This window comes from Gossypium hirsutum, chromosome A01, assembly GCF_007990345.1.
Source record: "Gossypium hirsutum isolate 1008001.06 chromosome A01, Gossypium_hirsutum_v2.1, whole genome shotgun sequence".
NCBI lineage: Eukaryota > Viridiplantae > Streptophyta > Magnoliopsida > Malvales > Malvaceae > Gossypium > Gossypium hirsutum.
This window is the reverse complement of record NC_053424.1, coordinates 117,790,620-117,798,423: the sequence shown is the minus strand read 5'-3', so window position 1 is coordinate 117,798,423 and position 7,804 is coordinate 117,790,620. Positions and strand designations below refer to the sequence as shown.

The 7,804-nt window shown below is 34.4% G+C and overlaps 1 pseudogene; it reads right to left on the bottom strand.

The window, feature by feature from the left end:
• Positions 1-5,391: 5,391 nt before the first annotated feature.
• LOC107886810 (flavonol sulfotransferase-like) lies at positions 5,392-6,495 on the bottom strand (annotated as a pseudogene).
• Between the last annotated feature and the right edge of the window lie 1,309 nt (positions 6,496-7,804).

Below are 7,804 nucleotides of genomic sequence, written 5' to 3'. Positions count from 1 at the left end.
TTCTGGTGTACTTAACGGTTTTTGGGTCAGAACCTCTTCAACCTCTAATTCCTCCATTGTGGCTGGAGAATTAGACTTATGAACTGGGCAAATCCCCATCTGCTCAAACTCCACCTGTTTTGGAGTACACTCCACCTGCTGTGGAGTATCGCTCGTCTGAATATCTTTATCTGCTACCTTTTTCAATGTGACAGATTCATCAAAGGTAACATCTCTACTACAGATCATTTTCTTTGTGTCTAAGCACCAAAGACGAAATCCCTTCACTCCAGAAGTGATTCCCATAAAGAGAGCTTTTTTTGCCCTCGGATCTAACTTTGACTCCTTCACATGGTAATATGCAGTGGATCCAAACACATGTAAGGAATCATAATCTGTAGCCGATTTTCCAGACCATACCTCCATAGGAGTTTTTCTTTCTAATGCAGATGATGGCAAACAATTAATAAGATGGCCAGCGTATATCACAGCCTCAGCCCAAAATTGCTTGCCCAACCCAGCATTGGACAACATACATCGAACTTTCTCCAGCAATGTTCGATTCATACGCTCTGCCACTCCATTCTGCTGTGGTGTATCCCTAACTGTGAAGTGTCGAACAATACCACACTCTTGGCACACATCGAAGAACGGATCACTTCTATATTCCCCTCCATTGTCCGTCCTAAGCCGCTTGATTTTCTTGCCAGTCTGGTTTTCGATCATAGTTTTCCATTTAAGAAAAATTCTAAGCACTTCATCCTTAGTTCTCATGGTATACACCCAAACTCTTCTCGAAAAGTCATCAACAAAAGTAACAAAGTAGTGTTTTCCTCCTAACGAAGGTGTTTTGGAAGGCCCCCACACATCTGAGTGAACATATTTCAAAATACCTTTTGTATTATGGATAACAGTGCTGAATTTCACTCTCTTTTGCTTTCCCAGAACACAATGCTCGCAAAATTTTAATTTGCAAGCCTTTGCACCTTTCAACAATCCTTGCTTTGCTAGAATTTGCAAGGATTTTTCGCTGGCATGTCCCAACTTCATATGCCACAACTGCATTGAGTCCAATTCTTTGTTACCGGAAGCTGCAGCGACTGCTTCAATAACTGTACTACCTTGGTAGTAATACAAGTTATTTTTCCTGATGCCCTTCAATATCACAAGTACGCCAGATGCCACTTTTAAAACCCCATCTCTTATAGTAACAACTGAACCATTGGATTCCAAGGCTCCCAATGAGATGAAATTTTTCTTCAAACTAGGCACGTACCGAACATCAATCAGAACTCTGGTTGATCCATCTTGATTCTTTAATTGGATTGAACCTATCCCAACAGTTTTACAGGCATTGTCATTGCCCATATAAACAACTCCTCCATTTAGTTCTACTAAATCAGAGAACCACTCCCGGTTAGGGGACATATAATAGGTACAACCCAAATCCAATATCCACTCATCTGAATGGAACGACGATGATGATGCAACCAGTGATAGTTCAGAGTCACTGGTATCATGCTTTGCAACACAAGCATCTACAGCAGCTTTTCCCTTATTCTTCAGCTTTGGACAATTTTTCTTCCAGTGACCTTTCTCATGACAAAAGGCACATTCATCTTTCCCGAGTCTGGACTTTGACTTTGATCTCCCTTTCTGAGTTTTCTTCCGAGTGTATAAACGACCTCGGATTACTAAAGCTTCCGTATCTCTGATTAAGTTTTTCTGTTTGTCCTTCTTTCTCTATTCATACTGTATAAGGCCGCACAGACTTCGCTCAGAGATATATCACTCCTGCCATGAAGTAGAGTAGTTTCTAGGAACTCAAACTCCTCAGGAAGTGACCCCAACAGCATCAAAGCCAAATCTTCATCTTTGAATGTCTCATCCGTATTTAGCAAATCAGTGACTAACTGATTAAATTTGGTGATGTGATCATTCATTGTGGTACCTAGGACGTAAGTGAAGCGAAACAGTTTTTTCTTTAGGTAGAGCTTATTTTGACTGTTTTTCTTCAAAAAAATTTCTTCAAGTGCCACCCACAACTTATTTGCAGAAGTCTCATTTGAAAAAGCATACCTCTGCTCTCAAAAAAGGCATGATCGAATTGTGCCACATGCCAACCGATTGATCGCCTTCCAATCTTTCTTCTGTACATCATCTGGTTTCTCTTCATCAATGGCAATGTCTAGACCCTGCTGAAAAAGGGCATCTAGAACCTCACTTTGCCACATACCAAAATGGCCCGTACCATCAAAGATCTCCACGGCCAATCTTGCATTTGCAATTGTCGGTCTTGTCCACATGGACGATGTTGAAGCTCCTACACCGACCGTTTTCTCCATAATCTTTCAATATACATAAGGAAATCTTTTCTGATGTGGAAGATCAGTTTAAACTGCAACCACAGAGCATACTACGATTAACCTTCGGCTCTTGATACCACTTGTTGTTTCAATAGGGTCGGAAGCGTGTAAATTATTGTACTAAAAAATCACACAAAGTTCAATTCCCAGGGAAGAGAGGTGGATCACAAGGATCTCTTAAATACCAAGTCTTTTCTTAGTCAAAATATCCCTTCTATAGTAATTTAATAGCACAATTAAATACTACTATTATACCCTCAAATATTGAAAGAAAAATACTACAAGAAAGAACACAAGAGTTTTAACGAGGTTTGGTAAATTATACCTACGTCCTCGGGCACTAACACCAGATGATAACTTTACTATCTCCAAAATATTACAAACAAATAGAATTCCTTAAGAATTCTCAAATGGGAGAAGAGAGAAAACTAAGAGAGAAAGATTGGTTAGGATGGTTGAAATGAAAAATGATTAGGCCTATTTATAGTTGAGGTTCAGGAACCAACTTGCAAATGGCCTAAAAAATTAAGGACCAAAATTGCAATTATCCCATTCAACTTTAAACAACTTGCCTATCACTTTTTCTTTCGGTGCCAATTGCACCTCTCATTTTTGACTTTTCAACACCCCCTTAATTGACTTTTCAACACAAACTAAGCCACTTGTGAATATTAGTTGAGGAAAACAAAAGCTTAGACCCCACATTGGTTAAAAACCAAGTATGAGATATGTATATATATGAGAACCCACTTGAAGGGTAATTGAATACTTAAGCTTGAAACATTGCCTTACTCATAGGGGGTGTAGGTCCAAACTTGCTAAGGGTTGGGAGTGCACACACTCGACATTGTCAATTCAAAATGTTTGGATCAATTTGGCCCAAGATGAGCCTAAATATATTTTAAGCCCAACAAGAATTTTTTTTTTCTCAGCAAAGTATTAAAAGGAAAATATCTCGATTTGATTTTATTCTAATCAATCAATTTGATTTTATTGAAATTGATTTAGAGGCTCCTTTAATGGAAAGATTTGTATTTTTATTCATGGAAATTTCCAAAATTCCTCCATATTAAATGCTTATAAAAGCCTAAAGAATTCTACACACACGCTTACAAAGAAATAACAAATTTTCACTCTCAAAATTCTTTTCTTTTCTCTCCAATTTTTCAAATGTTTCGATGATAGAAGAAGGCAAGACTTGTTCATTGATCATTGCAAAGGCACTACTGTCGCAATCATTTTGTTGTTGTATCCTAGGAGACAGTTGACCAACGTTTCTTGAAGTACCATAGGAGCGGCCAAATCTATCTTAAGGAAACTGTGAAAACATGCCTAAACATCTAGTAAAACTCGAATCCCTTTATTCGATTTTTGGTTTTTCAGAAATCTTGTTTATTCCTTCATTTCAAATTTGTTGTTTTAAATAAATACAAATATTTATTTAATTTGTTTTAGTTAAATTTGGTGTTTTTACATGTGTATAAATATTTTTTTATATTAAGTTGTTTTATTTTCTTACATAATTATTTATATTTATACTTATATTTATATTTGTTCATTAACGTATTTTGTCCAACAAATTTTACTTGTTCAATCAATTTTTACACCCAAAGAAAAGTTATTTGATTGAAATTTGATTTTTTTTTTTGCTCAATCAAGAAATTACAAATTCAGCATTTGCAAGAAATGCTAACCCCCAACGAAAATGACCCTTACCCAAGAACCAACAACCAAACATAAACTGATAACAACAAACAACCACCCACCAGAACCCCAATATCCTCATCAGTTAAACAAAACTCAACCCAAAAAACAAAACCAACACAAAAACCTCGTAACAACACAAAATATCTTATCAACTCTCCAGTGGAAACACATCAACAACACTCCAAATTCTTCTCCAAAATCACCACTATGCCTTAAACAAACCAGGCCTTTACAAACCTAAAAACGCCAGCGCAAATCCCATTATGAAACCGAGCATATCTGCTTCCAAAACGGAGATAAAACCATCTCTGGACATCCTAATTTCAGAAGAAAGGTGCAGGCACCACGGACTTTTTAAGCGCGCCACTCTCAATTATTAGAAACATTTTATGCTGCAAAACTGGAAAAAAAATAATAAAATAATAAAAAATAAAATACGAGGAGAGATTCACTTACACGGGTGTAAAATTAAAGTGGTTTTGCATAATTTAGTAATTTTTTATACAATTAATATTTTAACAATCTCATCGTCATATTTCATGCTCCATTCATATAGATCATGTATGTAAGTTATAAATTAAAATTTTCTAAATATTCGTTCTATGTAAAAAAAATTTAACCATCAAATATATATTGTTAGTAGTTTATAATGTTGGTTACGTTCTAGTATTTTATTATCTAGAAAAGTCTAATTAATTACAATTATTAGACCAATTATTGCTGCTTGAATTTCCAAGAAACAAAATCAATGCTTGGGTAACATTGATTTCATTCTTGAGAATCATAAAAATTTCTACCGTCAACGGGCTATCGGGCAAGAGAGGAGCAAAATGTTCTATTATATGATATTTATTTGGATTCTTTGGTAAGTTTCAATTTTTTGAAATTTTAGATTTTTTTTCTTTTAATTTATAGTACAAAGTATTCTATTTCCTTTTTAAACCTATCATTTCTTCTCTAACTCCAATTACTAGACTGATTGGGTTTTTGTTTTTAAATTTATAATACAAAGTGTTATTCTTCTTCTTCAAACCCACATTTCTTGTAACACTTCATACCCAACCTGATTGCATGTCCGAGTTATGAGATGTCACATCCATTGTCGGAGCAATCTTTTGAATTAAGGTGCAATGTTACTTTTTTAACAGAAGTTAACAGTCAAGTGACAAAAATGTATCAATTTGATAATTTCAGTGACTATGATATAAATTTTGAAAGTTGGGTAGCCGAAATGTAATTTTATACAAAGCTTAGGAGAGTTGGTGTAGTTTATCTATAAAAATTAAACTAACAAAATCAAAACACTTATATCATATTATATTGATTGAATCAATTTCAATTGAACCAACTATACTTTTTATTGATCTTAACATGAACAACACGAGAAGTGTTGCTACTTGCTAAAAGCATACACATTATTTTTAGAAACATAATATGTCGAAATTGCAGAGAAGGGACAATGTACCCCATGGCTGCTTTATGATTCAATCACAAAGTTAAGCCTGAACCATTTAGCTTCTGCAACGTTATCGAGTCCAACCGAGCAGCCATTTCAGGTGTCAAATAATTCTCCCAATCCCCAACCTTACCTTTTCGGAAATAGATCTTGTTTTCAATCACCCCTGGAGTTCCTTCACGGTGTTTGCCACTTTTATTCACTTCCAAATTGCTTAAGTTCTCGAAACTACACATGCTTACGATCTTGTCGACTGACCCTTTTTTGATTTCTTCAGAAGAGAAAGGATAACCGATGAAATCAGCTAATTTCTTAACGTATAAAACAGTATCTTCTATCATTTCTTCGTATTTCAAGAAAAGAATATTATCAGGTCGGTCCAAACTTGCTTTCCAAAACCCTAGAACATGGTCCCAATAAGGTCCATAATTGCTTACACCTTGGCAATAAAGCTCAAAGGCCTCTTCTAAAGCAAGGGGCTTCATGTCTTTGGATGCCAAGCGCCTAGCAATGAAGTGATAAAACGAAACGAATGAATCCTTAGGGTTCCTACAAATGTAAACAATTTTACAACTGGAATCAATTATTGATCTTGGTAAAGAAGAGTAAGGGACATGTGTGGCTAACAAAGGATTTTTAGGGTCTCGATTGGTGGAAGATTGGGCTAAATCAACCTCTAAAAAGGGTACACAATCATGTGATAGATTGGCAAGTAAAGGGTTAGTGGAACCATCGAAGGTGGTTCTTGTGACAATGGCGAAAGTCAGGGACTTTAACCATGTTGTTCCAGTTTTCGGTGCACTGCATATGACGATATCGGAAGGTTGAGATTGAAAATTTTGTTGAGCCGACATCACTCCTTCAATGAAAAATGAGTAACACCAAAAGCCTTGATACAAAAAAAAAGTCGTTTGAGTCATTCCAACTTTTTCTTCTTGGGAGTGTTGATATAATCTCTTTGAAGGAGGTCATATTCATAAAGGAAAAAGAAAGGGGAAATGAGTGCAAATATTTTGACAAAAATTGGGTCTATAAATAGCTTTAGAGAAAAGGTAATTTCTTTCACAATTACACAATAATTTTTTTGTAATTCAACCATGTGATTTTAGTCACGAGAATTATTTGCTTATATAGCCACAGTTTTTTTATTATATCCACCACCAAATTTCTTGGGTTGGAATAGAATTGTAGGGACTAAATAAATAAAAAGTGTAGCTAGTACTTATTTAGCAATTGTCAAGGTCTGTCCCATGCATGATTTTGTCACCAACCAGATTTTTTTGTATTATTTTAAAAGATTTGGCATCAGGTTTTTTGGCAGTATTTGTCGAAATTTTTTGTTTAGGGTGATGTGATTTGAAAATTTGACGTATATTTTTTTTATTATATCTCTAATATATTTTTCAACCTCTAATTTTTCTTGTGGAATATAAAAATTCTATAGATAGTGTATCAAATAATTTTCCTTTTTCTTAAATGCATTTATCTTAATATTTTTTGGATCGGTTTGCTTTAAATTTTCAAATTTTAGTTAAATTGCTTTTTTTCAAACGAAAAAATTAATTGAACTATTAAAATTTTAACGAAAATGAGGTGGTGATACACATGAAAGTCCGCCTGTACTTCATAAAATTAAACAAAAATAAAAATTCAAAAAGTTCATAAAAGTTTTGAAAATAATCGTTCACATTAGCAATAAAGTACACATGAACTACTATACAGGCTACCACGTCAATGCCGTTAAAATTTTGTTGGAAAATATGTAATTTTTGGAAACTTCTCGATTGGTAAAGGTGGAGAGTTGAATCATAAAATTATATTTTTATATTCTACTCCATGAGACCTTTACAACGGTATATCATATCCTCAAAATAATTGAGTGATGAATGAGAAATTGATACTCAAAGTAAGTCACTTATAAATATTTGTTGAGAAAAAGAAAAGCTTAGATCCCACATTAGTTAAATACCAAGTTGAGATATGTATATATATAACAACCCACTTGAAAAGTAATTAAATGACTAAACTTGAAATTTTGTCTTGCGTATAAGGGGTGCATGTCCAAACTCAACAGCGGTTAGGGGTGCACTCTCACAACATGGGCGATGCGAAATGTTTGGATCTGTTGGGCCCAAGATATTATTTTTCTTAACAAAATTTATTTTTCTTAACAAAAATTATACAAGAATCTGTATTAAAAGGAAAATATCTCGATTTTATTTTATTCCAATCAGATTGATTTTCAATTTGATTTGATTTTATTCAAATATATTTAAAGGTTCGGAAAGATTTGTAT